This window comes from Myotis lucifugus, unplaced genomic scaffold (genome assembly GCF_000147115.1).
Source record: "Myotis lucifugus unplaced genomic scaffold, Myoluc2.0 scaffold_9, whole genome shotgun sequence".
NCBI lineage: Eukaryota > Metazoa > Chordata > Mammalia > Chiroptera > Vespertilionidae > Myotis > Myotis lucifugus.
Window position 1 is genome coordinate 869,503 of NW_005871057.1, and position 26,053 is coordinate 895,555.

Here is a 26,053-nt window from a genome sequence, read left to right on the forward strand (position 1 = left end):
TGGTCGCCCCCAACTGCCCTCCCTGCAGGCTGTGCCCTCAACTGCCTTCCCCTGCAGCCTGGTGCCCCCAACTGCCCTCCCCTGCCAGCCTGATCTCACCCCCAAAGGTCCCCCCTTGCCAGCCTGATCTCACCCCCAACTGCCCTCCCCTACAGGCCTGGTCACCCCCACTGCCCTCCCCTGCAGGCCTGGTCACCCCCAACTACCTTCCTCTGCCAGCCAGTTCATCCCCAACTGCCCTCCCCTGCCAGCCTGACACCCCTAACTGACTCTGCCTCAGCCCCCACAACCATGGCTTTATCTGGAAGGAAGTTGGACATCCGGAAGATGGCCAGTCAACCTGGTCTAATTAGCATATTACCCTTTTATTAGTATTAGTATAGATTATATCTCAATAAAGCTGGGCCGGGGAACATGTTAGCTTTTATTTTTGAAACCTCAGCTTCTTGTATAGTGCCTGGCATCTAACAAGCACTGAAAAAAAATTCATTGAATGAGTAACAGTAACCAAGAAAAAATTTCTTAAAAGTAATTAAGACTAGATAGTTTAAATCATTTATTCACTTAAGGGTATGTACAAAAGACAGGAAAAGGAACTGAAGTATAAAGCTGACCTGTCTTCATGGGCATTTAATAACAACTCTATTTTTTTGTAATCCTTACCCAAAGAGTGAGGATATTTTTTCCATTGATTTTTAGAGAGTGGAAGGGAGGGGGGAGGTGAGAGAGAGTAGAAGAGAAAAACATCAATTTGAGAGAGAGACACATTGACCGGTTGCCACCAACTCCAAGCCCCAACCAGGACCAGGGATTGAACCTACAACTGAGGTACGTGCCCTTGACTGGGAATCAAACCTGAGAATCTTCTGTCCATGGACCAACGCTCTAACCACTTAGCAACCAGCCAGGGCATGACTGCTCTATTTTAATCACAGCAAATCTGTAAAGGCTAAAAGGTTTGAGTTCAGCCAAGAAATAGTTAATACAGTGCTATAACATTAAAGAAACATTATGTTAGCCTAGAAACTATACCAGCAGTGGATTCTTTTGTTGTAAAGCACAGTTGCTCAAGTGTCAATTCTTTCTAAAACTCAGTTTTTCCATTATTACTGCAAGAGTATGAGCTTATCGTTCTGGTAATTTTTTTTTAAGTTAGCCGAAGCTTCCTATTGTTTGAACCAAAGAACCCTAAATGGACATAGATTCTATTTCAGCCATTTGTTTATAACCAAAATAGGCAACCTTAGAATATTAAAACAAAATGGAAGTTAACTTCAAAGTATTTTTTCATAATTTACAAAAGTAAAATCTTTGTCAGGCTTAGAGCATAAAATACCATATATGTTATCATAAGAAAAAAATAATGTAATATTCATCTATGTTTTTCTAGCAAGTTGTTTTAATTCCATTGAGATCTATGATATAAACATCAGGTTTTGATCAGAATCATAAGGAGAAAAAACTGTTTTACTAAAAAATGTGATCTCTACCTCAATTTTAGTTTGGATCTTAATATCCAAAGTGCTTCCTCTGCAGCTCCTGCTTCATATCATCTCACTATCAAGTGAAGGATTTGTGGTCAGATGCATGATCAGTACTAAGAGGTGAGACATCTAAAAATATCTATTTGAGCAGCTGACTGGTAGTTACATTTGTCTGACTGATCTAATAATCTGCTACAAATACAGGAGCAGAATCAAAGGGATGGCCAATCCTTTTAAGGCCCTGGACCATAATCATCCTGTACTAATAACTTATAAAGAGGAAGCTATTTACCCACCTCTACCTCATCACCTACCTGGTTTCTAAAATTCTAAGTTATGTTCAGTACAAGGCTTAGAAATGTCTTTCAAAGAAGAAATGTGATTTCAGTAGGAAGAAAAAAATACCCATATATTTCTACTGTAGCTAGGATTTATTATTAACTACAACAGGTTAATTAAAATGCAATAATCAAGATCCATCAAATTTCTAGAATGTGGAAAGTAAAAAAAAAACGGATACAAAATAAACAGAAGATAAAATCTTTGTATAGGAAAGCATACAATTTAATTGGAAAGACAAAAAAATAGGAAACTGATAAATAAAAACCAATACATAACTGAATATATGCTACATTTACCTTTTTTCCTATTATTTTTATTCTAAAGAAAGGCAGCTTAAGAAAAGAAGAAAAATGCAAGCATACGGGTGCTGTTTTGAAACCAAGAATGGTATCCTTAACCCAGGATTTTTTACTTCCATTTACATGTAGTCAGAAACTAAATTAAATGCAATCTGTATCTAACATTTTTCTTCAATTCAACACGTTCCCACCAAGAACAGGCTATAGTTTTGGCAATTGTCATTAAAGCTACTCAAATATTCATGCAAAGACTGCTTTAGCAAAGGCTAGGATGTTTCCGTTAGAGATAGGAAAGAGAAAGAAAACTATATATGATTTTAACGTAATTGAAAGTGTTTCAATTTCCTTTTCTGCCAAGTTTCACACTTAGTATTTAAACACTTAGTGTCTAGTACACACGTGTGCTATTGCAACTCCAATCGAAGATCATACAGATATACCAGTCGAACCTAGAGTTGGTTACTTCCAATGATAGGCAATGGAATAACATCAATTGCTAAGTCCTTCCAGTCTGCTGAAAGTACTTAGCATCTTCCTTACTACAAACAATATCTGTCCTGGAATGTACAAGTCTTTATTGGGGGCAACATCTTTAAAAGAAGAAACAGACAAAAAACAAAAAACAACAACACAAACACAAGCAACCAAGGCAAGAGAGTGAATTATACAAAGATTTTTTTTTTTCTATTTTCAAAAAGATGCTGGGTTGGGGGATTTACACTCCCTCCAAAACTTATTATAAAAATAAAGTAAAAGTGTGATATTGGCATGCCACATATATATCAATGAAACAGAATAGGTAGTCCAGAAATGGATCACACATTAATTTGCAACAAAAGTGCCAAGAAAACCCAATGGAAAAGAAAAATATTTTCAATAAAAAGGGATATTCATTAAATGAAAAAAATCTTGACTTTAACAGTAAACACAAAAATTAATTTGAAATGAATAATGAAGCTAAATGTAAAAGCCAACACTTATAAAACTTTTAGAATAAAACATGAGAGAAAATCTTCCCAAACTTGGGCTGGGCAAAAATTTCTTAGGAGACTAAAAACACAAATCATGTTAGACTTCATAAAAATTAAAAGCTTCTTCTCTTCAAAAATAAAGTGAAGAAGCCCTGCCGGTGTGGCTCTATGGTTAAGCATCGACCCATGCACCAAGAGGTGGCCTGTTCGATTCCCAGCAGGGTGTGTGCAGGAAGCAGCCAATTAATGTTGATGTTTCTCTCTCATCAATGTTTCTACCCCTCTCTCCCTTTCTATCTCTCTCAAATCAATTTTTAAAATAATTTTTTAAAAATAAGTTAAGAAAATGAAAACACAGCCAAATAGAAAATAGGCACAATACACACATCTGATAAAGAACCATGATCCAAAAATATATAAAGAACTCTTAAAAGTCAACAATAAGGAAACAAAACATTTTAAATAGACAAAATAGTTAAACGATTTACTTAAAAAAGTTATACAAATGACCAGTAAAGCCATGAAAAGATGTTCAATACCACTGGTCCTCAGTGTAACATACATGAAAAACCACCATGAGTTACTACACAACCTCTAGAATGGCTAAAAATATTTAAAGTGACAATATAAGCACTGACAAGGATGGGAAGCAATTAAAATTCTCCTATACTGTCAGTGGGAATGCAAAATAGCACAGCCACTCCTAAGTATTTACCTAAGAGAAATGGAAAATGTCCACTCGAAGATTTGTAAATGGATTTTTCGTAACAGTTTTATTTATAACTAGTGGCCCAGTGCATGAAATTTGTGCACATTAAAAGGGAATTAGAGGAAAATTTTAATATTTCTATTTGCCCTTTCTCTATAATAGAAGTGTCTGAGATAAAAGAAAATTAGTAAAATGTATATGAAAATCTCCCACCTGTCAGAGTCTGGGGCACGCCGTGGGACCCAGAGTCAAGTCCCCTCCACCCACCTGCGCACACCTCAAAATCGTGCAAGACCCAAACCCAGCCGGCCCCACCCCCGTCAAGCCCCACAGGGCGGGGTGCGCAGCCTCAGGTCCCCCGGCCCTGCCTCAGTTCCCCTGGCCCCAGCGCCGGGGTGGGGGGCACGGCCAGGTCCCCCGGCCCGGCCTCAGGTCCCCCAGCCCCAACACTGGGGCTGGGGGCACAGCCTCAGGCCCCAGGGCGAGAGCGCGAGGGCATGAGCATGTGACGACACGAGGGTGTGATGACCATTTGCATTTTAGCTCTATTATATAGGATAGGCAAAAACTAGAATTAAGTCAAATGTCTATTAACCAGTGAATGGATAAACAAATTGTAGTATATCCTATAAATAAAAGCCTAATATGCTACGTGTCTGGTCGTCCAGTCGGCCGTTCAACCAATCAATGTGTAATATCCTAATGATATGCTAAGGCCATTCAATCACTCGCTATGATGTGCACTGACCACCAGGGGGTAGACGCTCTGAACGGTAGGTTAGCTTGCTGCTGGGGTCCAGCGGATCGGGTCTGAGCGAGACAAGCCGGACACACCCTGGAGCCCTCCCGTGGTCCCTTCCTGGCTGGCCAACCTCCCATGTCCCTCCCTGGCCCCAATCGTGCACTAGTGGGGTCCCTCAGTTTAGCCTGCACCCTCTCGCAATCTGGGACCCCTCGAGGGATGTTGAAGAGCCCATTTCAGCCCTATCCCACAGGCCAGGCCGAGGGACCCCACTGGTACACGAATTCATGCACTGGGCCTCTAGTTCATTCATAACAAAGGAATAATCTTTCTCTTTTTTTTTAAGATATGTTTTTATTAATTTCAGAAAGAGGAAGAGAGATAGAAACATCAATGATAAGAATCATGGATCAGCTGGCCTCCTGTACACCCCCTACTGGGGATCAAGCCCGAAATCTGGGCATGCACCCTGACGGGGAATCAAACCATGACCTCCTGGTTCATGAGACGATGCTCAACCACCGAGCTACACTGGCTGGTCACAATCTTTCCTTTTAATTGTCAGACAAGAGTACATATTTAAAATTCCATTTATATGAAATTCAAAAACAGACAAAACAATATATAGTGGGCAGAATCCAGATCAGCTGTTATCTGGGGAAGAGTTGTGAGTGTAGGGAAGGAGAAACACTAAGTGGAAAAATGCACAAGGGATTTTGGAGACTGATGGAAATGTTCTGTATTTTTATTGTGGTGGCGGCGTTCACATAGGTGTATACATTTGTCAAAATGCACAAATTATGTAATTTCAATGGGTACATTTTACTTTATGCAAATTGTATCTGAATAAGTACTTTTGTGTTTTTTTAAAGTGATGTTGGTAGGGTAAGTGGTAAGAGCAAGAAAGAAAAGACTACAGAAATACTGAAAGGCAGAATGACATAGTAAAAGCAATGTTTTTTAAATCATGAAAATAGTTCAAATTCTAGCACAGTTAAAACTAGGAATGTAAAGGGAATGTATTTAATTCCATCTGTAAAATGGGACTAATAAGTCACAGGATAGCTGTAAAAATTAAATGAGATAGCTAACACTATACCTGGTATATCACAGAAACACAACTCAGATTAGTTGAATCTGTACCTATCAATGTTAAATGCTAAGATAAAAGTAAGAAAATAAGTAACAGATACATGGAGTAAATCATAAAATAATCTAGAGAAAATAATTTTAGATGCCAATTTTAAAAGGAAATGGATGGAAAGGACAGACAGTACTGCAGGTAAAGGGATTGTGCATAAGAACAGAAGCGGAAAGAAGGAAGTCATGTAGGAGATATCAAAATTAGTATGCCTGTGGCAGCAAGTCTCTATAAAGGAGTATAAAAAAACAAAAAACAAAAAACACCACCAAGGTAATCTTCCTATCTAATGCAAATACTCATTTAAATTTTACAGTAAGATCCAGAATAGTAACTTCATCCAGTTGATGCTATGGCACCAGATAAATACATTCATGTTTAAAGTGGGGGAAAAGTTCTTTCTGTTGAAAAAACATGAATGCTTACATTCATCTGCTTCAGTCTCTTGGAGGTTAGCCATAGCTCTTTCCCCAAAGAAAAATAATTATTAAAATATAATTATAGCTAAGCAACATATGGACTTGCTGTGCAGCTGTCACTGCACTCCTAAAATTATGAAAACCTTTACATTTTCCAGAATCTGAATCCTCTAAGTGATTATTTTGGAAAACAAGGTATAAAAAAATCTCCTCAGAGAACAATGCAGCTACAAGAATTATTTCATGGCATAATACTTAAAAGGTATCAGAATGCTAAAATTGTATTTAAGGAGACCTAATGTGAATAAGATCAGGATTCTTGAACATTTATAATTTTGAAGTGTTTTTACATGTATACATTTAAATGTTTAAATAAAATAATGCAGGGTTAGCATTCCTATGGCATTCAAACTAACGTAAGCCTTAAATTAAGATTTTACATATTTGGCAGAGTAATTCCTCTCTATACTTTATATACAGAAGAGAAAAGTGTCATTTCACCATTTTCTCTAGGAAGAGATAGCCAAGATAGCTAGTACAACTTAGTTCCCAGAATGAGAGAAATGTAGGAGGAGAATGAGATGCACAATGGGAAACAAAATATTAAAGGGCAATAATACTGACCTTTAAACAGAGTAGCAGCAATGTAGCTATGGTGAGGACAACAAAGCTACAAATTAAATTAACTCAAGTCTTTTGTGAGAAAGGATGTCATGTAGTGACAGTTAACAAACAAGGTTTTATCTGCTCCATGTAACATCAGAGCAATATCCTTGGCTCATAGTAGAACATGTGGAGACTAAAGAATGACCTTATCTTGGGCCCATATGTTACATATCAATGTATTAGCTGAAATATTTATAAAACATAAAAATTATTGATGTGTTACATCATCAGACTCATAAATAATTTTTCATTTAAAATTTTCTTTTCATGATGATAGTCTTTTATACTATAAAATAGTTTTCAAAGCCTTTCCTATATATACAAGGGTGGGCAAAAGTAGGTTTGTAGTTGTAATACAAATATATATAATAATAAATAAATAATAATATAAGAATAAACTCTGTGTGTCATGTACTCACAACTGTAAACCTATTTTCCCCCACGCCTGTGTATATACACTAAAAAGGAAGTATCTAGTTTAAGAACTATAAATTAGGAAAAAAGAATTTTAATAAGACTAATAATAAAATACTAGTTAAGACCCACTACTGTTTTTTGTTTTCTTGTTGCTGAGATTTTGGAAGGCTGATACTGCTAAAGATTATTTATTGTTTTTAAAATGAGAACTGTCAATTTTTTTACATCAAAGAACTTCAAATGGCTAAAGAGATGATAAACAGTGAAAGAAGTCCCTTTAAGTATAATTTGAAGGCTTTAATGCTGTAAATTAACTTATTTTATTTAACAATGGGGAATTTGCCTGTGGTACATCTGCATTACTCAGATTATAGATTTGATGGAGGAGGTTCAAAATTTAAAGGAATAAGAAAGTTTCTTAATTAGAAGCCCTGAGAGCTACTATTAGATAAGTGGAGGGGGGAAATTTACACTCTTGAATTTCTTGCTAAGAGTGTGAAGTAAATTTTGGGCTATCCACCTTAGAACTATGCCAACCCAATTACCCTTATATAGAAAAAGAATACACATATATCAATAAAGAGTACATTTACATTAAAGTTCTCCCTGGACAAGCCACTGTTAGGGTCATTAGTTTTCTCAATGATTTTTCCTTATACTTTTTGTGTCTCTCTGACTTAATAAAATTTTATTTGGAAAAAAAATAACTACATTTTAAAAAAGAGTTTAAGCAAAACATCAAATGAAATGGGTAAAGAAACTAAAAATATATAAAGGTGACAAGAAAATATTAGAAAAATAAAAACTAACAATTAGAAATTAGAGGAGCGCCATAAAATATTAGTAGAAAAAGAACATTATTTAAAAAAAGATGAAAACTAACATTTAAAAGGAAATAAAATCAGCAACTTAAAACACTAACAGCAGGGAAACAAAAACCATCTTTTAATAAATGTAACATTAATAACATAACAATGTTAATTCAAAAGCTGAACACCTTCACTCAAAGATTCTTCAAACTAAGACTACTTTGCCTTCTTAAGTTTTCATGAAAACTTTACTTAGCAAATAATCTCAGGGTGGAAAGCCCAAGAGCAGAGAGAGCACAGTTCCTGGCCTCATACCAATGGCTTCTATCCCTACAGCTCTTGGCTTTTCTACGACACTTATGTGAGAAGATGACACATTCTTTAAAGAATTCTGAACAAGGAGCAGGCTATAGGTCCCATGTAACTTACCTCCCATGAGCAGTCAATGAGTACAACCAAACACAGACCCACCCACATCCCACATTCGGTGTGAATTTTTAATTAAAAAAAAACACTTAATCAGCTCTAAGAAAGCTTTTTTTTTTTTTGTCAGTGCTTACTTAAAAGCAGCAAGGAGATCTACTGAGTACACAAGCAAATGATGGGAAATAATGTTCTTTTTTAAAGTATATTTTTATTTATTTCAGAGAGGAAGGGAGAGGGAGAGAGAGACAGAAACATCAATGATGAGAGAGAATCATTGATCAGCTGCCTCCTCCATGCCCCACACTAGGGATGTAGCCTGTAACCCAGGCATGTGCCCCTACTGGAAATCAAACCATGACCTCCTGGTTCATAGGTCAATGCTCAACCACTGAGCCACACATTGGGAAACAATGTTTTTAAATCTTAGATTCACACAACAGTATAGTGGTTAGCAGAGAGGAAGAGGGTTGGGAGGAGAATTAAGAGGGTAAAGGGGGTCAAATATATGATGACAGAAGGAGACTAGATTCTGGATGATGAGAACACAATGCAATATACAGATTTTGTGCTATAGAAATGTATACCTTAAACTTACATAATGCTGTTACCCCAATAAAATTAAATAAATAAAATGTAAAAAAGAAATGTTTTCTTTAAAAAAAATTTTAGAAAAGCAAATACATATATCAACCAGAAAAGAAAATGCATCTCAAAATGCTTTGTCTCGGTTTCTCTCTCTCCACTTCTGTCTCCACTCATGTGCACACACGCACACACACACACTCCAAAGATATTACTATGTATGTGGGGTTGACCTTGAAATTATCTTAATTTGTCTTCACATTAAATGTGGTCTTCCCTTAAGAATATCATTAAGAAAAAAAAAAGAATAGCATAACATTAACATGTTAGAATAATTCTAAAAAATTAGGTAATTTTTAAGTCTGATTATAAAATGCATTTAAAGCCATTTTCCTCTAGATACATAATAGTAATAGAAAGTGAATTAATGTATTTGAAATTTAAAAGTTATCCTATATAATAAAAGGCTAATATGCAAATTGTCCCCTTAACTGGGAGTTCGTCTGGGAGTTGGACCAGGGGGCGGGGCAGGCCTGCCAACCACCTTCAGCCCCTCCCACCGCGTGCACGAATTTGTGCACAGGGCCTCTAGTTTTTATATAAAAGCATTCTGCTAAGTTGTGTTGCTGTTATTTTAATCATGTTATAAACAGAATTCTTGGTAAGCTAAACATCCCCTAATCCCATTCCCATAGGTTTATTATTATACTATGGCATTCCTTGCAAGATGGTTAAAGACAATGCTAAACTTGAGCTCAGTCCTCTATGTAAATGATTAATTTCAGAATCAACAGATCCAAACAATGAGATTTTATTATATAGTTTTCAACAGGATCTTATGCTGGTTAGCTGCCCTCAAGGTTATTTTGATTTCTCATAGTTTTTAAATATGAAATATCTGTCCAAAGGGTAAGGAATGTCCTAAATTAATAAATTATACTTTCTTCACTCCTTCTGTCCTTATTTCCTTCTCAATCCTGACAAAGATGGTGTCCACCTCTGTAATTCTATTCCAAGTACTCACACAAAGATCATTCACTATCAAATTTAACACTCACTTTGCCACGCCCTTATTCAAAGACTCTCTGGAACCTGGTAGTCTCTCTAACTAACCCCTTTTTTAGTCTTTCACAAGCTCCCCTCACTCTGTCAAGGACTTTGACATTAAAGTATCTTAGGTTTTCACTCTCTTAGAGCCTTTTCTCTTCCTCTTACTTTCAACTACCACCTTCATGCAGTTACTACTGCCTATCTATACCACCAGCCTACAACTTTCTCCTACATTCAAAAACCATATATCTAATGACCTGAAGCAGAGTTTAAAAAACTTTAGGATACATCAGAATCATCTGGAGGACTTATTCAAAATCAGATTTCTAAGCCCACCCTTAAAGTTTCTGATTTTGAAGGTCTGGACAGAACCCAAGAATATGCATTACTAGTAAGTTTCCAGGTGGCACACCCTTTGAGAACCATTGGCCTACAGAATTCTCCCTTGGAAAAGCCACAGGACCTTAATCTCAACACAACCTAATGGATCTCCCACCATCTTCTCTAATTGCCTCCAAACCTTTCTCTACATAACATCCAAAGTGATCATTCTAAACCTGATCACTTCATGATCCTTTATTTAAAATATTCTAATGGTTTCCAAGGAATATTAAGACAAATAACAAAATCCTTAATATGGTTTATCAAGCCTTGCATGACCCAGTCTGCCTACTGCACCACATGCTATTATTCTCTCTCTCTTTTTTATACTCCAGCCACGTGAACTCTTTCAGTGTCTAGCAAAAGCCAAGTTGTTTGCTGTTCCAAGATATTTAAACAAGATGTGCTGCATGAAATATTGTTTTTACCACTGCTCGAGTCATCATCCTTGCCTCCTCTCCCCCACTAGGTGAGCAAATTCTTATGTCACCCCATATTTCTTCTTCTTAGCACTTTCCACAATGGAGATTACACAATGAATTGTGCAATTAACAGTTTACTCTCTGTTCCTCACCCTTCCCACATACACAAACTCAAAGAAGTCACATGTCTACCTAGCTCCCACTGAATTTTCGGCTCCTTGCTTAATGACTTGCACTCAGATTATCTGTTGAATTAAATATCTGTCTTTTAACATTAAATTATTTTGAAACCTCAAAAGGAAAGGTATTATTAAAAAGGAACTATCTATTCATCTACTGATGGGCACTTGGGCTGTTTTCAGATCTCTTTAAATATCAGTGAAAGAAAAACCAAAACCATATTCTTAGTGAGGATTTAAAAAAAGGGGGGGGGGGCAGACTAGAGATTTATTTTTATCATTCATTAATACTTATAAATTAGGTAGCTTCATCAGACTGTATCATCTGGGAGTTTAAATCAAGAAAAATAATACCTTAAAAATATAAAATGAAATCTTCCTATTACAAGCTCCTCTGTGCAACAAGGTATCTAGAGGTATATTATTGTTTATTATCTGCACCACCAGAATACAGCACTGATATTCAAAAGCCATTCAATAGTAAGTGTATAAGGCAGCCTAAGATAATTTTTGCCCCCCCCCAAAAATTTAATTTACTTGTAAATCTGCATCAAAGAGTACACTGAGGCAACAGAAGTGGTTTTAGATCTTACTAGAAAATAAGATGGAGTAGCTGCCTGGAATTAAACCTCAACATGGATAACCTTAAGCACAAATTACATAATAAGTATAAATATAACCAAGAATTAAAATATTATGCATATAACCAAGAATTATTATGTAAACACATGCTCTATAGATTCTGATCTCCTTTAAAATGGAAAGAATACCTGACATGGATAACTCATTCACCAATTCTTGTTCTCTAAAGTGCAAGCTAAATTAGCATAGCAATGGCCTAACTGGCAAACACAGATTAACAGTTATACTATCTTAAGATGTAATTTTAACTAATATAGCAGAGTTTACATACAAATAAAAGGTTGTCTTCATTTAGAGTAGTCGTTTTTAGAGACCATTTCAAGTTGCCACTAAACAAAGCAATTTTGGAACTCCTCTTTTCTAATTTTCTTAGCTACCTATAGGTTTCATTCCTTTGGTTACTGCTTCTTTTGAACTAAAATGGCATTTCTCACGTTGATTCTTAATTTTATGATGAGATTTTGTTCAGAATGACTTGCCACTCTTTCCAAATATCAAATTCATTTTCTAAAGATGCCATTTGTCACCATAGAATGTAGATTAAAAGAATGAGGTGGGCAGGGTGGGGGTATGTGCTGGAGGGTGGGAGTGGGTGGGGAGAGGTCAATGGGGACAAAAGGAGACATAAGTAAAACTTTCAACAATAAAGAATTAAAAAAAAAAAAGAATGAGACTGAAGACACTAAAGCAGGGGTCCTCAAACTACGGCCCGCGGGCCACATGCAAATACAAATATTGTATTTGTTCCTGTTTTGTTTTTTTACTTCAAAATAAGATATGTGCAGTGTGCATAGGAATTTGTTCACAGTTTTTTTTTTTAAACTATAGTCCGGCCCTCCAACGGTCTGAGGGACAGTGAACTGGCCCCCTGTTTAAAAAGTTTTGAGGACCCCTGCACTAAAGAAATGACAACGGAGTCATTCCAAAAGTATTTTTGAACAGTAACATTACTAAAAATGAATTCAAGCTAACTCTTAGACACACAAATCCTAGTATGTTTACTTAAAAACTGGTCACATTTGTACTTTGGGCACAGCGCATAGGCCTGATCCCTAACTTCTGGTTTGCAGAATAACAGATCCTGTAATGCAAAAGTACATTTATTACAAGCTACAGACTAAGAAATGGAACAAGTTTTAAGACTAAAATCTGGTGGTCTACTATAGCAACATGGCTTGGGAGACAGTATAGTACACTAAAAGCATCATGGCTATAAAATGACATAGGCTAAGGTTCAACTTCTTGCTTGCCTCTTAGTAGCTACATGACCAAGCATGTTTCTTGAACATGGAGTCTGTACAACATGAATAAGTAGATCTGTAAAACAGGAATAATACCATCTATTTCAGAGCTATTATAAGGATATTACATAATATATTATCTTATTGGAATTCTAGCACCTAACATCTTTAAGGAATCCTCTAAAGAACCTAAGAGGCTATCTGTTCCAAACTCTCCATTTTACTAAGACCCACAGAGACCAAGTGGCTGCCAAGGTCACACGGTTACTTACTTAATAGGAAAGACAACACTTCTGGCAGGTTCCTTACTTTCCCAGTGCATCTGTTTACTAAATCAGTTGGTGTTTGTAATTCTAGGTTGTACAAGCCTGTCTGTGACAGAAGGTCTCAAAAGAGAGTTTCTGAGACAGCAATAAATCAAGGCCACCAAAGGACAGTGCTAGCAAATATGATACTGGCAATCATACAGTAATAATCTAGTCTTATATATTAAATGTCTCCTTGGATTTTAAGTCTGTTTTTAAAGTTGGATATTTGAATTTACTACCCAATTCAGCATAAATTTTCAGTTTTCTTGAAAGATCATCTTCTAAGGAAAATATGAACCTTGTTTTAAATTAAGATACTAGAAAAAAAATGAATGTGTTTCTCATTTATTAAATATGTTAACTGGTTATAATAAACCAAAAGTTACCCAGTTTTCTACAAGTAAAATCCATACTCATACTTAAGCAGAGGGTTCTTTACTAAATATTAAAGCTTGAAATGCAAGATCTCAAGTTAATTTAAGACAATCTCAAAGAATTTGATTATTGATTTTCTTACTCAATCCCAAAACCATTTCTTCATATATTTTAATACAGATTATGAACGGCCTTCTATCTTGAACATGAAAGAAAAATACCTGAGTACTTCACTCTGGCCTAGATGCTTCTGCGTTTTGAATTCTAGGTACTAGTATAGGTTACCGCAAAGAAAGTAATCATCATCTTTAACTTATCGTGTAAGTAACCAAGACATAATTACACTTCTGCTTGCCAATTCCAAAGGATCTATGAGAACCAACATGATTTTTAATACCTAAGGATTACTACCAAAAATAAGAAACTATGGAGATAATTCTTATATTGAAAGTCTGTTCCTGAAAGAAAATTAATCAATATAACAAAAAAAAACCTTAGAGAATACCAAAAAGTCATACATTTTCTGAATTTAATTAAAATCATAATTTGTCTCATAGCCACAAAATGTATCACTGATTAATTTCAACTACTTACTGGTTTTCATCATTTAGATAGAATCTATGGACATGACAGCTGGAGTAATTTGGGTGGAAGAGCAGGAGAGAGATATACTTATTTAGGGAATAAGAAATATAGCTGTTCAGAAGGAATAGAAAAGAAGAAAGATAAAATGGAAAATACTTATGTCTAAATTGATAAATTAAAAGAAGTGTGGATCAATATTTAATAGAAACTGTTGTAGTTCACAAAAACATAGCTTTCTTTGTTGCAAATTCATAAATAAACCTCCCCCCATGAATTCCACTCATTTCCTAAGGGGAGAAAAAGTCCTTTATTAACGGTAAGTTTCTTGCCCTAGCCAGCTTGGCTCAGTGGATAGAGCATCAGCCTGTGGACTGAAGGGTCCCAGGTTCGATTCCGGCCAAGGACATATGCCTGGGTTGTGGGCTCGATCCCCAGTAGGGGGTGTGTAGGAGGAAGCCAATCAATGATTTTCTCTCATCATTGATGTTTCTATCTCTCTCTCCTTCTCCCTTCCTCTCTGAAATCAATAAAGAAATACATATACATTTTTTTTAAAAAAAGATAAGTTTTGTCCCCCAGGGGATATTTGCAATATATGGAGCCATTTTTTGCTATATAACTCTGGGAGGTGCTACTAGCATCTAATGAGTACCAGGATGCTGCTGTACATTCTACAATGCACAGGTCAGCCACTCACAACAATTATCTAGCCCAAAATGTCAATAGTGTCAAGCTGACAAACCCTACTGTAAGGGAACTCTTCAGACTTTTAAAGAAAAATTTTTGTAGTTTCTCTCTGCTCCTCATTTTGTGTCTGTGTGTAATATATGTTTTATTGATTTCAGAGAGAGAAAGGGAGAGAGAATTAGAAACATCAATGATGGGAATTATTGATAGGCTGCTTTCTGCATTCCCCTTACTGGGGATTGAGCCCACAACCCAGGCATGTGCCCTGACCAGGAATCGAACTGTGGCCTCCTGGTTCATGGGTTACACTCAACCACTGAGCCACAACAGCCTGGCATCTACTCCTTGTTCTTATGATAGTATGTGGGCATAGAGTAAAGCTTTAGGGTGTTATGATTGGTCTGAATGGGTTCCTCACAGCCCTTTAAGATTTGGCTATTGGCCCTCATAGAATCAGAATGGCATATTCTCATGTATATTTTGGAACAGTATCCAGTGGATCTCCTAACTTGGTCCCACCTCAGCTCCTGTTAGTATGAATATTATTAGAGCTTCAAAGACCTCTTTTATGCAGCTCATGTTTATAATTAAGGCAACACTAGCTGCCTAACAAATAAACTCCAAATTTTCAGTCACTTAACGTAATTAAAAATGTTCATTAAAATTACAGTCTGGTGTGGGTGCTCCTATTTGGTGCACAGCTTTTTCCCACATGCTAATTTAGGGACTCTAGATCCTTTCAACCTTATGGCTCTATCAACTCATAAGAGCCTCAGCCTCTGCATCTGGCCTCTAGATGGGAAAAGAGAAAGTAGAGAAAGAACACCTGCTTTCAGTCACCTCAACCCAGAAGTTATGGCATATTTCCACTCATATTCCAATGGCAAAAACCAGTCACATGGCCCCACCTCAATAGAGGGAGGGAGGATGGTGGTAGAGGAGGAAAATGATTGAGAAATGATTTCCTGGCTGAGCAACCACTTCCCAGTTTGAACTATACCACAAGAAGGAGCACAAACTATGCTGGACATTTGAGCTGAATCTGCCACAGCCGCCCTACCCACAACCTCATTTGCATGGTCCCTCCCTAGCCTCATGACAGACTTGCTGGCTCCCTGCTAATTTCTATTTCCTTCACTATGATTATGTGAGGACTTCCAGATGTCTTTCATACCACATAAGAACCATGGAAAACTCACAGGATGCACTGCTGAGTCTCACTCTGATTAAATACACCATTTTCTTACCCTGCAGCCACCACGTCAGCATAGGGCTAGGTACAGAGCAATGAGCTAGTAAGTAGCTGCGCAGGTTCTGAATTTAAACAGTTGAGTTCGAGCCTGTACTATTCTGCCTCTCCATACTTTCTTCATTGTTGGGAGTATTACAATATCCCCTTTTATTTTCCCCATTGCCTCCCTCCACCCAGTTCCCACTCCACCCCAGGCCTTCACCACCCTATTGCCTATATCCATAGGTAATTCATATATGCATATAACATTTTTGGTTAATCTCTCCCCACTCCCTCCCTCCCCTCTGAGATTTGTCAGTCTGTTCCATGCTTCCATGGTTCTATTTTATTCATCACTTTATTTTGCTCATTAGATTCCTTGTTCATTTATTTTGATTTTTAGATTTAATTGTTGATATATATGTATTTATTGCCATTTTATTGTTCATATTTTTTATCCCTCCACCTTCTTTCTCCTTCTTCTTCCTCTTCTTCTTAAAGAATACCTTTCAACATTTCATGTAATTTTATGTGGTTTGGTGGCGGATGAGCTCCTTTAGCTTTTTCTTGTCTGAAAGCTCTTTATCTGACCTTCAATGCTAAATCAGAGCTTTACTGGGTAATCTTGGTTGTAGGCCCTTGCTATTCATCACTCTGAATATTTCTTGCCACTCCTTTCTGACCTGTAAACTTTCTGCTGAGAAATCAGCTGCCAGTCATATGGGCACTCCCTTGTAAATAACTAACTGCTTTTCCCTAGCTGTTTTTAAGATTCTTTGTCTTTAACCCTTGGCATTTTAATTATGATGTGTCTTGGTGTGGTCCTCTTTGGATTCCTCTTGGTTGGGACTCTCTGAGCTTCCTGGACTTGTAAATCTATTTCTGTCATTATTTCTTCAAATAGGTTTTCAACATATTGCTCTCTCTTCTGCTTCTGGCACCCCCATAGCATGGATGTTGGTATGCTTGAAGTTGTCCCAGAGGCTCCTTACACTATCTTCATATTTTTGGATTCTTTTTTTCTTTTTGCTCTTCTATGATTGGGTGTTTTTTGCTTCCTCATATTTCATATTGCTGATCTGATTCTCAGAATCCTCTGTTAAATCCCTGTAAATTATTCTTTATTTTAGTTAGTGTATGCTTAATTTCTGACTGGTCCTTTTTCATGTCTTTGTAATTCTCACTAAGATCCTTGAAAGTCTCACTAAGCCCCTTGAAGCTCTCTTTGAGTCCCTTGAAGGTCTCATTAAGATCCTTGAGCAACCTTATAACCATTGTTTTGAACTCTGTATCCAGTAGTTTGCTTGCTTCAATTTCATTTTTCTCTTTCTGGAGATTTCTTCCATTCTTTCATTTGTGACGTTTCTTTATTTCCACATTTTGGCTGCTTCCCTGTGTTTGTTTCTATGTATTAGGTAGAGCTGCTATGTCTCCTGGAATTGGTAGAGTGGCCTTGTGTAGCAGGTGTCCTGTAGGGCCCAGTGGCTCAGCCTCCCCTAAGCTGGGCACTCTAGGTATAGCCCACCCTACGTGGGCTGTACATACAGTCTTGTTGTAGTTGAGCCTTGATTGCTGCTGGCATCATTGGAATTGACCTCCAGGCCAATTGGCTGTGAGGACCAGCTGCAACGACAGTGAAAGAGCTGCTGTGGGGCTTTGGTGCTCACTGAGTCTGCCCCTTGAGTGTATCACTTGCGGATGTGTAGAGTTGTAATCTGGTACAGTCTGAAGCTGCCCCCAGGTGCACTGGCTCTGGGGCCTACAAGAGATGCAAACTCAGCCACTGCCTGGGGCCACCCAGGAAGAGCTACCAATTGATCTTCAAATGGCTACTATTTGTATTGGGCTTGGAAATGCCCAGGTGAGGCCCAACTGTGAAGCAAGGCAGACTGGTGGTAGTGCCAGGTCTTGAGCCTCTCATTGATAGATTTGGCACATGCTGATGCCAGCTGCTGCTTGTTTAAGAGATTTTAGCAAAGCCTGAAGCCTTAGCCAGGACAGGCCATTCATATGGAAAAGCCACTGCAAACAGCTTGGGTGGGGCGGCAAGTCGAATGGGGCAGGGTCTCAAGGAATCAGAAGGGTGTAGCAAACAGTGTGAGGTAAGCTGATGGAAACTCAGATATGTCCACCAATCAGCTCTGTGATGGGGGTGGGGGTGGGGGGCCCCAGCACAGGAACAATGACCCCCTGAGAGCCCCTCCATCAGGGAGAAAGCCACCCCCAAGTTCCTGCCCAGATGCCATACAATCCAGTTCCTCCCTGTATGTTCCTGGTTCCTCCAATGCTGCTGCCCAACGCTGGAGCTCAGAGAGAGCAAGACCATGTAAGTTTGTGTGCTGGCCCTTTAAGAAAGACTGCCTGAGTCACCAGCAGCCTCCATGTAACTCAGCCACAATTCCTGCTGGTTTATACACCGTGAAGTTATGGGGACTTCTCTTCCCAGCTCTGGAACCCTGGGCTAGGGGTCTGGTGTGGGGCTGGGACTCTTTGCTCCTCACAGAGGCCTCAGAGATATCCCTCCCCATTAAAACACGCCACATGTGGGTGTCAGACCAGCCCGTGCCAGGCCTCTGCCCCTCCTATCAGTCTCAACATATTTTCTTCTTTACTTCTCTAGTTGTAGGACTTGCATTCAGCTAGCTTTCAGGTGGTTCTGAATGATGATTGTTTTATGTTTTAGCTGTAATTTTGATGTGGTTGTGGTTTACCTACGCCACTATCTCGGTTCTCTCCCTCAAGTATCCACAGCTTGCAAAACAGCCTAGAAACTAGTACAAACTCCCCACTATGATACATAGCACTGTTTTTCTTCATTTCTGAATTGCTAATCTTAAATGTTATAATGAAAAAAAAAATAGGCAAAATTACTAGTATACAGTAAGCATAGCTAGTTTTCCGAAGTTCCTCATCTTCCTCTCCACTTGAACAATGTACCTATGCCCTCATATCCAAGGCATTCTACCTCATTATTCTAACCCAGTAATAATGTTACTTAGACTGGACTGTTCTCTCCCCAGATCTACTGTTACTGGAGAATCAAACTTTCCTGTCGCTCATGGGAATAAGGCTGAGGTTCTTGGGGTACTGCTGAAATAAGAATTTTCAGAACCCCCCCATGGGAGGATAGGATGTGGAAAAGGGCTTTATTTGCGTAAAATAACATTCCTCGGGTGGTAATATCCCATTTCCCCCAAGCCAGTCCTGAAATAGGGGCTGCTGGTAGTTCAGTAAAGCCAGAAGCATGACCAGTGCCCAGAGCTTCCGTTCTGGGTATAGTTTAGCATCCCAGCTAATTAAAGTCCATTAGTCCATGTGTGGAGTCCCACATAGCCATGAGCCATGTGGGCAAAGGAAAGCACATCCCCTGACACAGGAAAGCCAGGAACCCACCATGCCAGAGAGATGAGAGGGAACTTTATTTGGAAATTTAAATGTTTAGGTTTCGGGCACTTGCTGTGGCCACCCCCATTCTGGCCAGTGACTGGCTTCTAGATGTGACTGACCTGCAAGAAGGTAGGCCCCTTCCCACCTCACTCAGGTCTTTACTGGGCATGTGTCTAAACTGCCTTTGTCCAGTCCCTTCCCCTATCAATCAGCAGGGAACAGACGTGGAGTGATAAATGCAGCTTTTTGGCAAAGCTGTATAAATGGCATGTCTATATTACATAACCTTCACTTTCCTCCTTTTTCCTGTTATATAATAACCAGGTTATAACAACAGCATCACTACCACTTCCCCAACCCTATCAAAACATACCTACACAGATTTCACAGGTACCTTAGCCTTCTTTGTTAGAAACTATATAATCTGATAAAGTATTTCTGCTAATATGTGGCATTTGGCAGCCAAAAAACAAGTTACTTTAATGGTGGAAAATTCAGCAGGAGATGGCTTAAATAAACTTAAATAACCTAGATTGGTCATGGAAAGAAAAAAGGATTTCAATTATATATATTTGTGGCCTTAAATACACTATATAAAAACCATCCACACTATTTCTGTGCATACCTTATTCTTAAAAAAATAAATTAATTAAAGTATGAATTTTAAAAATCAGAACGTCACCTTAAAATACTATATTTACCATGTTCTTATATTTCCAATAGAGCCTGAAATTTCCTAGTGAAAAATGGCAACTGAATAACAAAGAATTATTTTACTTACTGTATTTTTTAAACTTAAAAAATAGGATGTCAGTCAAATACACATAAAATGGGGGGGGGGGGAAATCGAGGTTATATGTCATCTTACTACAAAGTATATTTTCATCAGATCATAGTCAAAACAGACTCACAAATATCACAAGGTCAAAACCTGTTATAAAGGGCAACTGCAAATAAACTATACAAGGCAGCATAATTCGGAGGTTAAAGAAGAGGCTCTAAAGTCAAAGGTCTCAATAAACTTCAAATTCAAATCCTTCGATAGGCTCCACTACCTTAGCCTCCCAGTGACTCAGTCTAATTCAAATCCTGGCTCTAATACCTATCACTTAAGTTCTCAGTACCTGAGGCCTAAAAAGGACAAGAAAATAGCCTGGTTGAGGGGGGGGGGATCATTGTGAGGAATAAATATAACATATGTCAAATACTTTTAAAATAGCACATAGATTAGCAGTCAAAACATATTAGCTATTATTATGATGATCAACCACTCCTACTAAGACACCTTTGGGAGCTATAATAATCTCCCTCTGAATCTATCAAGTTTTTAACAACCCTAAATCGAAATTTTCTCCTCTTAATTTGGAAGAGTCTTCAAACTCTAAAACCATTTCCTCTTTTTTTCAGTCCTCTGTGAATATGGAAGATGGTAGGTAACTGGTTTCTTCATCATTTGAAGACTCAAGACTCTTTTCAGTCTTCTTATAATAATACAATTCCCCTCCAAATATTATTACAAAGTACAGACTACTCCATAGAGTAAAAACACTACAAAGACTTCACAAAGTATAATGAAATTTTGAGATTCATAGAAGAATAAACAGCTACTAGAACAAAGAGCTTAGATAAGAAATGATGCAAAAGTCTATTAGCATGCTCAGAAAATATTGAATTCTAAAATAAAACACAGCAGGTAGAGATCCTTCATGGTTTACAATCACTCAGAGCACTAGAAACATATAGAGAATATTTCTGGTAGTTTTTCTTCTTAATAGTAGGAAAATCCCATTTCTTCACAACAATGACTAGACAGATGGCATGACAGGTAAAGCAATTTCTTCAAAAACAGATTGTTTGTTTAGAAGAAAAGCCTAAAGGCTCAGATTTTCAGCCATACATATCCCTTACTTGAAGCTTTAAAAATCTGAGGCATCTACCATTCTTTGTGTTAATATTAAGAAGTAACACAATTAAGCCTCATTTCTATCAGGAAACATATGCATGATTGAAAGAAAAGCAAGCATCTAATTTTGCCATGAAACCATGAGTTTTCTGAGACAAACACAGGAGAATGAGTGATGTTGATTTGCATGAAAAGTTTTATTTCTGTGGAATTCTGAGTTTCCAAGGTCTCTATCTCCCTCCATCCCGACACCAGTCCAGATATGTCTTCAGCAGAGCTAGGATTAAAGCTGCTGCCCAGAGTTTCTGCTTCATATTTGCACATCAGGCTAGCTTAGTTCCTATTCCCAGCTGTAGTCCATTGCATGTGGAGTCAACATGGCCATGGTCCATGCGGCTTTAGGGCCACATGGCTATGGAGGGAATATGACTGCAAGGAGGCAGGAGCAAAGTTAGAGGAACGAGAAAGAGAGAATTCCTTTGCCTGGGGATTATGTATTCCCAAATTTTCTCGGGCTTATGGTGGCTTCAACCTCCTAGCCAATTACCTTAGTTCCAGGTTAGACCAACAGACAAGCATCTTCACTATGCAACCCTTTCACTATGCATACACCAATCTTCCCCTTTGTTTGATCCCTTTCCCCAGTGATCTGCAGGGAATGGAAATGGTGGTTCCCTGGGGAGTGTAAAGTTGCAGCTTCCAGCCCAGACAACCATACTTATAATGTCTGACCTCCCCTTTGTTCCTTTCTTATTATTAATATCAGCTAGCTAGTTACAACGGTAACACTTGGTTAAGAAGATATTAAATTTCTTGATAAATACACCAAAATATTTTTTTAAATATCCAAAGACAAAAAAATGTTTTAAATAATTTAATGTTTGTTGATTTCCCCTATGTGCTAAATACTGAGGTAGGCATTTTCATATACATTACGTAATTTCATTCATATGGAATAAGGATTGTGAGAAAACTAAGGCCCAGTGATTTGCCCAAGGACACTTGCTTGTATAAAATGCAATCAGAAATATAATTCAGATTTTCTGATCCCACATTTAATTCTCTTGCTTTCACTGTACCACTGTCACTTTCAAAACTCAAGTACTCAAAACCTTAGGTCTTATAAGGTATGACAATCTTATCCGTAGAGGCGACAGTTCTATTCTGGGAGAAGAAAAATTCTTCATGTTACCAAAAATGACTCACTGTGTTTAATCTGATGTGATTACAAGTTAAATGCTTTGGTTTATGCTATCTACCCCCTTAGAAAACTTGCTTATCTTCAGGTATACCGCTTTCAGTAAGACCTAACTTAAGAAACACCACCACCAAGAAAGATTCCCTGATTAAAAGACCTGCTCCACTCTCCGGAAGCCAATATCCTTATCATCTCACTGCATTGTATCTACTTTGGAATACATTATCACATATTCCTTTTTTGTTCTCTAGTCATGTATCTGGAACTACATTTTTTCATTCATTAACATTTGCTGGGTCAATGATGAGCAAAATAGACAAGGTCCTTGCTATCATGGACATATTACACTGTTTGCAACATTAACAAAGTTAAATAACACAGGGTTTAAGGGTATGATGTTCCAGGGCAAGGATTCCTTCCCTACAAAGTCTCTGAAGAAAGCCTGAAAACCTGATAACATTTTTCAGGGAGGAAAAATCCCACATATCAGGTCTTCCAGATGAGACCCTCAGCTTCACACCTTTGAGAAGGTATATGAGGGAATGGGGACCAAGGTGGAAGGAAGGAGAGATCTAAAAATCTCTCAGGGGTTTCCCCCATGCTGACATGAAATCTTCTCACATTAGTCCAGACATCTTTCTCTGTCCCATTTACAAGGAAACTACTATACTTCAGCCGCAACTACAATTGCTATAATCAAGCACCTCCATCAATCTCCTTGAAAACAGCCACCTTCATTAATAAAGTACTTAGAGCCCTGACCAGTTTGGCTCAGTGGATAGAGCATTGGCCTGCAGACTGAAGGGTCCCAGGTTCGATTCTGGTCAGGGGCATGTACCTTGGTTGCAGGCACATCCCCAGTAGGGGGTGTGCAGGAGGCAGCTGATTGATGTTTCTCTCTCATCGATCTTTCTAACTCTTTATTCCTCTCCCTTCCTCTCTGTAAAAAAGCAATAAAATACATTTAAAAATAAAATAAAGTACTTAGAAGCAGCTTTTTATGCAACTTGTATTTACATATTGTTTGTAGATCATATTCCTAAGAATAAGGTAGGGCCCATGTCTTCCACTTTTGAATCCCCTGATGATCAGAGATCATTACTACAAATGTGTTCAGCTTTAGATATTATAATATAAATATTAAAATGTAATTCTTCAGGTATTGCTATTAGGATAATAATTTTCCAAAATAATAATTAGAACACTAAGTATCAGTTCTTTATTTTGTCCTTCATACTTCAATACAAGTAACCTGTTCTTGGAGGATTATTTATAAACAAATCCAATTTAAATGTACTAAGAACACTCTCTAGTTAAAAAAAATTCTACAATCTGTCCTTTAAAAGAAGATCCTTTTATAATGCAGATTTTATAAATTCATAATTTTATTACTTTTTTCTTAAATCAAACCAAAATATAACCCCATTACACAAAATTGTATATTTCTTATTCCTTGATGGCTTAGGTGCATTTTACTAGTTTTCTTTAGAATTGTATATTTCTCCTCAAAGCATATTTTAAGGTTTTTCAATTCAAAATGAGACAAAAAACTAGATATTACCAAATTCCTAAGTGCCATAAATGTGTTCTAAGAAACATATTTGATTAGCCCTGGCTGGGTAACTCATCTGGTTAGTGTATCATCCTGATATGCCCAGGTTTCAGGTTTGATCCTCAATCAGGGCACATTCAAGAAGCAACCAATGAATGCATAAGTAAGCGGAACAACTATCTATCTCTGTCTCTCTCTCAAAATCAATATTTTTTAAAAGAAGCATTTGATTGCCTCTAAAATGTAGTAACATTCTAACTGCAAAAATATAGCATCTTTTTACATATCACAGGTACAATAAATATTATCATTCAATGAAAGAAAAATAAACCATGACCATTTTTTAATTAAACAGGCATTTCTAAGCACCAGTGTACAATGCATTGTGGCTCAAACGGTTCACATGGAATTTGACCGCAAGGACTTAATCTCCATAATTAAAGACCTAAAAGGTAGTTCTTATGTTTCCTCTATTCCCTTTCCTAGTACTCTGAACAAGCATACCATAGTCATCCATGCATAATTGCTATCAAATAAAGAAGTAACAGATATTTGATATTAGTTGTATTTTCAAGAGGACAAACTGCATTCCCTTACTCTCCCTTCTCCAACCTGTTTTACAAAACTAGCATGATCTTAGTAATTTCATTCCAAGACAGGTTCTAGCAAGCATAGAAACTGACCATAGCTTCAGAGTGTGATCCGTTTAGACGATGCCTGATGGGATGCACAAACCCTAAGGAGCAAATCACCCATGCTCCTCCATCATCCTTGCTCTCCTAAAAAAGCCTTAATTTCTGGGCAAGTTAATAAACATTAATAATTCTACCACACACAGGGCATTCTACTCAAATGCCATTTAAGTCTTCCAGCATCAGACAGGCAAAAAAATTCATTCAACTATGTATTTAAAGCAAATATGCTTATGTCATCAGATAAGTTTTGTAACCTGTTTAAGTAGGAGCCCGAGTGACCTATCATTTCAGACAGCATATAGATCAGATGAAACTGGGTACGTTCCCCAGCGCAGATGTACCTCACAAAGTGTTAAATGACTTTTGTGAATGGAAAATCTGCATATACAGTTGCTTCGCCTCCGCCGCCGGTCTCGAGTGGGTGTCTCCATGAACCAGAGAGCACACTCCATTGGGAAGCTCCTTGGAACCGGGTCCCACTCCCGAGAAGGGGCTTTGAAACCAACTTTAAATGTTCGAGCACAGCTCAGGCTTCGCCTTCCTCTTGCCTTACACGAAGGCCACAGGAACTGAGGCGAGAGGAACAGCGCGGTGTCATCCGGCGGTGCCAGGGCGGTGCAGCCTGCGGCGCGCACAGCCTCCGCCCCAGGGCTGGCACGGGAAACCCCGAGCCTCACCTTCACCGCCCCGGGCGCAGGGGCTTCCGGCGAGACCCGGCCGTCCCCCCAGACTTCGGGAGGAGGCAGGCACTCAGGGCGGCCCAGAGGCTCGCACCTCCCCGCAGCCCCCTGCCGCGGTGGAAGGAGGCACACGCACCCACGGTGGGCCCCCAAACACTGCACCGCGCCGGCCTTTGGAACCCCCCATCCGGAGGGGACAAAGGAGCCCCAGAGGAACTCCCCGGGGCGGGTGCCCGGAGTCCCCGCGGCCCCGGCTCAGAACGTGAGGCTCGGGAGGTGCAGCTCCGTAGAGGTGCGAACCCACCGCCCCCCCAACTCAGAGACCCACGCGACCCTCACCGGTGCGGAGCCGCCGGACTGGCGGGGCCCAGAGGGCCGGTTCTTCTGGGGCCCTGCACGCGTCCGGTCCGACCTCAACTTCTCTCGGCCCCCGTCGCCGGCGGAAGCTGGGAAGACAGCCCAGACGGAGGGCTCTGTCTCCCGCCGCGGGAGGCGCTGCCCGCTCGCCGCTCCGGGGGGCGGGGACTCCG

At 38.6% G+C, this 26,053-nt stretch overlaps 1 protein-coding gene across 7 annotated transcripts in view; it reads right to left on the reverse strand.

Annotated features, from left to right (window-relative positions):
* The window catches only part of OSBPL8 (oxysterol binding protein like 8), a 157,190-nt gene extending 131,143 nt beyond the window's left edge, over positions 1–26,047 (reverse strand). For all 7 annotated transcript variants that reach the window (XM_023749748.1, XM_023749742.1, XM_023749745.1 and 4 more), the window contains exon 1: positions 25,863–26,047. The gene's annotated coding sequence lies outside the window, so the exon portion shown is untranslated. The remainder of the gene's footprint in view (positions 1–25,862) is intronic.
* Between the last annotated feature and the right edge of the window lie 6 nt (positions 26,048–26,053).